The sequence below is a fragment of the Phacochoerus africanus genome, chromosome 1, assembly GCF_016906955.1.
Source record: "Phacochoerus africanus isolate WHEZ1 chromosome 1, ROS_Pafr_v1, whole genome shotgun sequence".
NCBI lineage: Eukaryota > Metazoa > Chordata > Mammalia > Artiodactyla > Suidae > Phacochoerus > Phacochoerus africanus.
Genome location: NC_062544.1, coordinates 286,432,372 through 286,441,213, shown reverse-complemented (window position 1 = coordinate 286,441,213; position 8,842 = coordinate 286,432,372). Strand labels below are relative to the sequence as shown.

Here is an 8,842-nt window from a genome sequence, read left to right as displayed (position 1 = left end):
TGGCAGAGCTGACAGGGGTGTGACAGCATCATGGCCCAGGTGCCTCAGGGGCCCTGTCTGCTCTTAGGGGGCACGGCTGTCCCTCTGTAAGGAAAACCTCCTTCTGAGCTGTCCCCGAGCTCAGGAGGTGGCGGGGACACGGCCAGGGCCCACGGGCCAGGCACCACTGGAGATGCCCCAGAGAAGGACCGCCGGGAGCCAGCAGGGAGGTGCTGCAGCCGAGCCACTGCCAGCTGGGATCCTTGGGCACAGCGCCTGCATCTCCACCAGTGCTGGGTCTGGCCAGCAGGCACCACAGCCCTGGGGGTGAGCAGGGGCAGGACCCCCGTGCAGGGCGGCACCAGGGCCAATGATGTCCCAGCTGTCACACACGATCACTCGACCTCACGCCCACTCGTGTTTCCAGCGCCCAGAGGAGGAAGCTGACCCAGGGCTCAGCTGCAGAAAGCAGAAGAGGGCCTGGGGCTCTGCCCCCAAACCTCACCCCGTCCGGTGGCCCCCGATTCCTACTTCCTCTGGGTGTGATGCTCACTCTCAATGGCCTTTTCTGAGCAGGTCAGGGACAGGACGGGGTGGTGGGCTGCTCTGTGATTGCGTTTGCACGCCTTTGCACACACGGGCGCAGACCTGGGCACAGGCGGGCACAGAATCCCGCGTTCCGACTTAGTCTGACTTGGTCACTATGACGGGCTTGAAAGCAAATGTTTTGTCCTGGTGCCACGGAGGAGGAAGCTGAGGTTTGAATGCTTCAGTGACTCAGACGAAACCCAGCAAATCAGCTGGTGTTGGCCGGTGTGACTCGCGGTCAGGTGCCCGGGAGCCCAGGGACTGTGTTCCTGACCCTGGGGGCTGGGGGGATAGCTCCTGCCAGGAGAGGGTGTCTCGTGTTGGTCTGCATGACTGCGGTGGGGCAGGGGCCACGGGGGCCAAGGTGAGCAGGGGGAGAATGACCACGGGGAGAGGAGACCACAGGGAGAGGTGGCCATGGGGGGAAGTGACCACAGAGGGAGAAGAGGCCACAAGGGGAGAGGTGACCTCAGGCAGAGGTGACATCAGGGGCGAGGTGACCTGAGAGGGAGAAGCAACCATGGAGAGAGGTGACCACAGGGGTAAAAGTCGCCACAGGAGAAGTGAGCACGCGGCTTGAGGTGACCACAGTGGGAGAGGTGACCTCAGGGAGAGGTGACCTTGGGGGAGAGGCCCCTGTCCCTGAGAAGGACACCAGGGGAGCAGCACCCGCCCTGCCGAGCAGGAGAGCAGGCTGCCACTGGAAAAGGGCACGGGGGGGGGGGCTGTGCTCAGGAGCCCCGTTTCCGCTGGACCTGGAGGCTGGCCCGGGGGCCTCTGCTGCTGCGCCAGGGGTGCCCCCTCGGCAGAGCACCTGCTCCGCCCCCAACAGCGTGCCCATCATCAGGACACTGTGGTTCTGGGGCTCCGGGGGCTCTGGACAGCTCCAGCTGCTGACGGCCCCCGTGCCGGCTGCTGGCCAGGTGGGGCCTGCTGAGAACAGGCGTCCCCATGACACAGGAGGGCGCCGTGTGCACCACGCTGCCCGCCTGTGCAAGTGTGCGAGGGTGTGCCTGTGTGTGTGCTGCATGCGGGCATGTGTCCCTGTGTCCGCGACCTCTGTTGTCACGGGGAACACACTGCAAGGTTGCAACAATGCAAAGCGTCCTGGAGGGGCTGGGGGTGGAGCTGCGGGTCTGTGTCACGCGTGACTCGAGGAAGCCTGGAGGAGGTGATGCTGAGGCCCGACCGCCTCAGCTCCGGAACACGCCATGTGGGTTCTCCTTCCCTGTGGAGTCCTGTGCAGCCAGGCAGAGGGAAATGGACCTTTAGTGTAAACTGGGCTCCCCGGAGCCTTAGTTTATTGTCAAATATTATCACAAAGACCTGCCTCAAAGAAGGTCCTTGTGGGGGGGGGGATGCTCGGCTGATGATGCGGGGGTGCAGAGCCTGCTCGGCCAGCCGGGGGCTCCTGCCGATGGACCAGCGGGCGGGATTTCAGGCGGTGGTGGGGAGGGGGGGTCTCCCTGCCCTGTGGGGCCGGCCTTGGCCTCAGGGCAGAGCTGAGTCCCAGGCTTCCTGGGGGTGAACTGGCTTTCTGCACACACTCCTCGAAGTTATTGCATCAATGAGGGTCCCCTTCAGGTGGCACTTCATCCTTGACGTTGACACGGAGAAACTAAGGCGACCTTTTCTTTGCTTATTTTGGGAAAAACCTCAGCGCCAAAGGCAGAGACCCCAGCACACATGACGCTGAATTCCTTCAGACGAGGTCCTGCTGGCAGGTGAGGCTGTGGCCCCCTGAAGCTCTGCCTGGCGGAGGTGCCCCCCTGCCCCCGCCTTGGCCCCAGGGCAGCAAGGGCCCCGCCCTGCCCGGGAGGTCTGGCAGCTTCTGGGTTTCCAGGTCCAAGCTGGGCTCTGACGCGGGGCAGAAGCCTCTGTCTAACTCAGAGTGGCTCCCCGCCGTCTCTCCCGAGGCGTGACCCAGTATGGATGGATGGGCTGCCAGGGAGGTGCCTCCCCCCTGGGCAGGGGTTCAGGTGACTCCTGCAGGTCCTTGAGCCCCTGAGAGGCTTCCCTCCTTGCTCTGACTGCACTCGGCTTGTGACCTTGGGCTGAGGACGTCTGATTAGCTTGTCCAGGCAGGGCCCATTCGACCACCACACCCAGCCTGAATGAGGACCAGCATGGCTTTCAGGGGCTGTGACAAGCTCCTGGACTGGCTCTGTGCCTCCGAGAGCCCCTCCCAGCCTGCCCGGGGCTCTGAGGCTGGGCCTTCCCTTGTCACTACGTGTCCCTGAGTGTGAACCAGCCCCCGAACCAGGGCAGGGGGGTGGCTCAGGCCTGGAGCCCCCTCTCCGTGCCTTGGGGTGTCCCCCAGGCCCAGGCGAGGTCGGGGTTGAGATGCAGGGGTGGGGGCTCTGCAGCCACACGATGTGGGGCCCAGCGTGGGGTGAAAACCAGGCGCCCGTGTGGGAAAGGACAAAGACGGTCAAGGCGCCAGCGCTGCTGCAGGTGCCAGCCCTTCCCAGCTGGGGCCTGTGCACCTGCGTGGGAGCACCTGGGAAGCCCGGGGGCCTGGGGTCGGGGAGCCCAGGCTGGAGGCGAGGGTGCTGGCTAAGAGCTTTGATAGGTCCCCTGATTCAAGGCAGTGTGCGGGGGGCGGTGGCGGGGAGACAGGGAGGCAGAAGGGGAGGGAGGAGAGGTCCTTTGTGGCTAAATGGAAGGTTTGGGAGGGGAGGACGTGACGGTGTCGTTTTTGCTGGGCAGGATCGGATGGGAGGGACACAGGGATTTTAGGAAGAGGTGCTGTGGTCCAGGCATTCAATCGCCCTGCTGCAAGAAGTTACAGGCCAAGAATCTATTTGCAGATTTTGTTTGGTTGCTGGGAGTGTGCTTAATAACCTCGCGGATCCAGGTTTTGCCACCCAGGGAATCCCCAGCTCATGGCTTTGCGGCACCTGGCCTCCTCCCCTGCTGCTCCCTGCCCGGACCCGGCCCTTCACGGCCATCTCCAACTGTGTGTAGCCCCTGCCTCCATCCTCTCTGATGTCCATGGGGGTCCCTCACTGGGATGCTCTGCAGCCTTTGCCTGGGTAGCTGCATGTGTCCTTCAAGACTAGCCCTCCCTTTGCCCTTGTATCCACAGTACCTCTGCACACACCTACCTTGAGTGCCCAGTATGTCAACCTGGCATTCCTGGTCTCTCTGTTGTAGGTAGAACTCTCTTGGTCCAGAATCTCACTTCAAATGAATGTAAGTAAAAAAAAAAAAAAAATGAAATTTATTAGCTTACATTAAACACATAACCCAGGAGCAGCTTCAGGCATGGCTGGATCCAGGAACCCAAATGATGGTCTCAAGGCTTTGCCTCTCTCTACATGTCTTGATTCTGCTTGTCTTTGATTGACTTCATTCTGGGAGTCAATTCTCTCCCCACGGTGGGGCGGGAGGTGGCCTTTGGCAATCTTACATTAGCAGCCCAGTCGGAAGAAACTGACATTCCAGCCACTCTATAGATAAGTCTCAGAGGGGGTTCTTTTTCTGTTTGTTTGTTTTAGGGCTGCACTCATGGCACATGGAAGTCCTCAGGCTAGGTGTCGAATCAGAGCTATAGCTGCCGGCCTGCACCATAGCCAAAGCAACGTGGGATCCAAGCCGAGTCTTCAACCTCCACCACAGCTCACGGCAACACAGATCCTTAACCCACCGAGCAAGACCAGGGGCTGAACCCGCAACGTCATGGATACTAGCTGGATTCTTAACCTGCTGGGCCATAGCGGGAACTCCCAGAGGGGGTTCTTATGACATGGCTTGGGCCATGGAGCATCCCAGAACCAACCCTTGTGGCGGGCTGACAGGGTATGTGTCTTTCTACTGCCTGGGGTCAGCCGCAGAGAAAAGAGAGCTGTGTTGGTGTCTCAAATGGCCATGTCCCAGAATCTGGACAGAGGGGGTTAGATCTTTGTGAGAATGTAAATGAGAAGGTCTGCCCCGCGGGTAGCAGAACGGCCTGCTCCAGGAGTGGGCAGTGAGGCCGGCGGGAGCTGGCTTCCAGCAGGCTGTGTGTTTCCTGGGGCTCCCCCATCAGCTGGGGCCAGCTACGTCCAAGGCCCCCGCTCCCTGAGGGACAAGAGGGGACATCCTGCCTTACCGATGCCCCCGACCCCCCGAGCTCCCACCTGGGGCTCACACACGTCTCCCAGCACGTGGCCCTTGTCCCCTCGCCAACTCCCTCCTCCCGGCTTCCCTCTTTATTTGCCAAGTGCAGACGACAGCTTCACACTCACTGTAGTCTTACACCTCTGCCAGGGTCACAGGTCGCTGCAGAAAAGCAGAAAGGCCAGCGCTCCCCGCGAGCTCCCTCCGGACATGCTCAAGCCCCGAGGCTCGCCTCCGTCTGAACACGGAGTTGGTTTGCGTTGGCCGGTGGCAGCGCGAGCCACACCTCACGGGCCCTCCTGGGCCTTGAGCGGACGCCACTCATACCCAGTCACTCCAGGTCGCCGGGGGCAGGCTGCGTGTCCCCCGGCAGCCGCCCTCTCGCAGGCCGCTTGCCATCTTGTCCCCCTCGGGGAGCTCAGCTCCCAGGGCGCGGGCTGGGGGTGCTGGAGGCGCCCTTCCCCTTGGCCCCGCATCCTCCAGGCTGGCTCCCCCAGGGCCCCCCAACCCTGCTGGACGCCCCCCTGTCGCACTCTCATGCGTTAAGCTCTGCAGGGAGGTTTGGGGGCCACCAGGGGTACTCAGTACCTCTGCCATTTTCAACCTCGGCCACTGGATCCCGAGCTCCGGTAACGGTCTCGTTCAAACTGGAATCTAGCTTCTAAGCTGGTACCCAGCCGTCCTCATCTCCTGGGCCTCATGCCTCCCCCCCCAGTTTTTTTCTTTTTTTTTAGGGCTGCACCTGCGGCATATGGAGGTTCCCAGGCTAGGGGTCCAATCGGAACTGTAGCCGCCGCCTACACCACAGCCCCAGCAACGTGGGATCTGAGACGCGTCTGCAACCTACACCACAGCTCATGACAACGCCAGATCCTTAACCCACGGAGCGAGGCCAGGGATCGAACCCGCAACCTCATGGGTGCTAGTCGGGTTCTTAACCCACTGAGCCACGCCGGGAGACCTTCATGCCCTTTTGGAATCCCCTCCGGCGCTGGGACTGAGAGGGTCAGTGACATCCAGGACAAGGTCACACACGACACAGTGGCTTCCGTCGTCCTCTCTTGGGTCACTCACTCTTGGGGAAGCCAGCGGCTACGGCGTGAGGACACTCAGGCAGCCCTGCAGAGAGGTCCACCGGTGGGGGACAGGGACCTCCTGCCCACCGCCACGTACACAGACGTTCTAGAAAACAGAACCTGCAGCCCCGGTCACACCTCCGGATGAGGCAGCCTTGGCTCAACTGGCTGCAGCCTCGCGGTGAATAAACCCTGAGTCAGAACCACCGCTGAGTACCTCCTGGTTCCCTGAGCCCCCGAAGCTGAGGGGAGCGAAGGTTTGTGGGTTTAGATTGCTACTTAGATCACTCCTCTCCGTGTGTGTGTGTCTGTGTGTGGGTGTGTCTGTGTGTGTACCTCTGCGTATCTGTGTGTCTGTGTGTGGAATCTAGCTTTTAAGCAGGCACCCAGCCGTGTGTGTGTGTGTGTGTGTGTGTGTGCGCGCGCACGCGCGCGCGTGTGTGTGCCCGCGCCCTGTCCTCCCCAGGCTTTCCTGCCCCGGTGGCTACAAGGTCAGTCCCTGCTCCTCCCCTCCCTCGGGTCCGGGGGCGGACACAGCCTCTCCTGGGCCACCCCCAGGACACCGCCCACCCCTGCCTTGCTTCCGAAGGCCTGGCTACCCTCTTGCAAATTGTGCCTCTATGAAACACTCCTCAGACGTCCCGGTTGGATGGGAACATCTACTTCCCGTCAGGCCCACACCTGGAACAACCCTCCCCTCCCGTGAAGTCACAGCCGCTGCCGTCGGAAGGGACTTTCCCAGGCGGAGAAATCTGGAAGCAGCTTTCGCTTTTCTCCCCGGGGCATCCTCCCTCCGCAGCATCGGGGGCCGGTGGAACTTTTCCTCAAGCGAAATCAGATGCAAGTGGTCTTTGTTCTCTTCCTCCCGGGGGTCAGGCTCCATAACTAATTACTCACAGGCGGCGGGTGAGAACACACTTCTGGGTTCAGCGGTCAGGCTCTCAGCCTCCCCTCTGTGTGGGAAGCTCGGTCTCCGGGGGCCCTGGAGCCACAGTCCCCGGGCAGAGGGTCTGAGGCTCCCGGGAGGCCCTGGCCCCGCGCCCGTCGTGGGGCGGGAGTCACCCCCCCGCAGCCTGGGAAATTCCCTGGGAGCCGGGATTTCCTCGCTGGGATATTGTTTTCCCTCCGCAGGAAGCCCAGGCAGCCACGTCTGTTCCTGGCAGCGATCCCGCCGCAGGCTCGGAGCCCCTGAACTTCCAGTCCGCACACCTGCTGGGTCCTGTGGGATCCGGGGCAGCACCAGCCAGGGTCCTGGCGCCCTGGGCCAGGCCCGGAGCCTGCCTTTGTTTAAAAGCTTGACGTTTTGGAGTTCCCGTTGTGGCTCAGCAGCTGAAGGACCCGACGTCGCGTCCTGGGACAGGAGCTGAGGCAAGACTGGGCGGGGGGGGGGGGCGGGGGGGGCGAGTCCACAAGGGCCCAGAGCGGCCAAAGCAGGGCCCCGACAGGTCCCTTCCCCAAGACTGAAGGTGGCCAAGAAAATTCGTGTCTCCAAAGGGACGAACATGAATGTAAGCTAAGATCTGAGCCCCCGGAGGCTCAGCCGTTGACACTGGGGTGTGTTTCCTGGAAAAGAGCCTTTGCAACCGTGAGCCCCCTGCCCTGGGCCCCAGTCCTGGTGACACCCCCGGAGCAGGAGGGGCCGCCGTCGCCATGGGGACAGCTGCCTCCTGTCCCTGCCCCCCTTCACCCCAACACCAGCCCCTGAGGCCTTGCCTTTGGGAGGCGGTGCCCGAAACGGGACAGATGTGGCCCTGGAGGCAGCCGAGTCAACTGCCTGAGCACACGGTGGCCTGTGGTGAGCTCGCTGCTGGGGTTCGCTGTCTAAAGGGGGCCCCAGACCTCCACATGGGCCTCTTTGGTCATCAGGATCTTGTCCCTGGGTGCCGCCTGACCAGGTCTCCCCACGGGGACCCCTTGCTTGAGGACATGAGCCAGGTCTGAGTTCTTGGGGTGAGTGGGACAGGCCAGCCCTGGGCTGCAGGGGACATGGGGGTCCAGGGGGAGCTGTGGTGGCATCACACGTCCTGCCAGGGGCTATGGTGGGAGATAATGGAGCTGGGTGTGGTGGAGCAGGCTCAGCAGGCTTCCTGGAGGAGGCGACATGGGTGACGCACCTGGAGGAACATGTAATACTTGTCAGGGGAGGAGGCTAGATGCCTGTCGGGCAGGAGAGGGTGTGTGAATGGGCGGGGGTCCCGGGCGTTGGTGGGGCCGGGAGCAGAGCTTAGGGAGCTGGGGGGCAACAGAGGGGCTGCGCAGAGCCTGCTTCCCAGACCTCAGAGTGCGCGTGAGGTGTGATATCACAGCCGCGTGAAGAAAAGTAACTTCACCAGCTCATCGAGTAATTAGCTATTTTAAAACTGGCCTTGGGGAGTTCCCACTGTGGCTCAGTGGAAATGAACCCAACTAGTATCCATGAGGACGCAGGTTCTCTCCCTGGCCTTGCTCAGTGGGTTAAGGATCTGGTGTTGCTGTGAGCTGTGGTGTAAGGTCACAGACGTGGCTCAGATCCCACATTGCTGTGGGGGTGGTGTAGGCTGGAAGCTCCAGCTCCCATGGACCCCTGGCCTGGGAACCTCCATATGTCGCGGGTGTGGCCCTAAAAAGACAAAAAGATAGAAAAGAAGAAAAGAAATCGTTCTGGAGGCTTCTGAGACCTTGGGGCTCCTCGTTACCTCAGCACGCCCTCACCTGTGGTGACTGATGAGGGCCGCATGCCCCACCGACCGTTGTTCTAGAAGCAGAAACGCACCCCGTCCCTCGCCCTCCCCCACCCGGCACAGACAGTCACCGGGCAGAAGCACAGGGCTCTCTCGGCCCTGCCCGCCCGGTCACCTGCACCCACACCTGGCTGGGCCCCCGTGGGTCTCGGCCCCACTGGCCTTTAGAAGGACGAGGACCGTGTGCTGGGGGCCCCGGCCACCTCCCCTTCCTGCACACTCAGGGACCCAGCCTTGGCCCCTCCTTTTCCGGCTCAGACACTGTCCCCAAGCTGGTGTGACAGGCCCATGAAGACGGGCCACACAGCCCCCGCCCCAGCGCTTTGTCCAGGCCAATCTCTCCCCCCAATGCTCACCCCTCTCTCCCCGCCCACCCTG

The 8,842-nt window shown here is 62.3% G+C and overlaps 1 long non-coding RNA gene across 1 annotated transcript; it reads left to right on the top strand.

Annotated features, from left to right (window-relative positions):
- The first annotated feature begins 870 nt into the window (after positions 1-870).
- On the top strand, positions 871-3,763 carry LOC125136613 (uncharacterized). The gene is made up of 3 exons (XR_007137225.1): positions 871-931; positions 2,228-2,291; positions 3,724-3,763. It is a non-coding gene; the product is annotated as an uncharacterized LOC125136613 (long non-coding RNA).
- Positions 3,764-8,842: the final 5,079 nt, after the last annotated feature.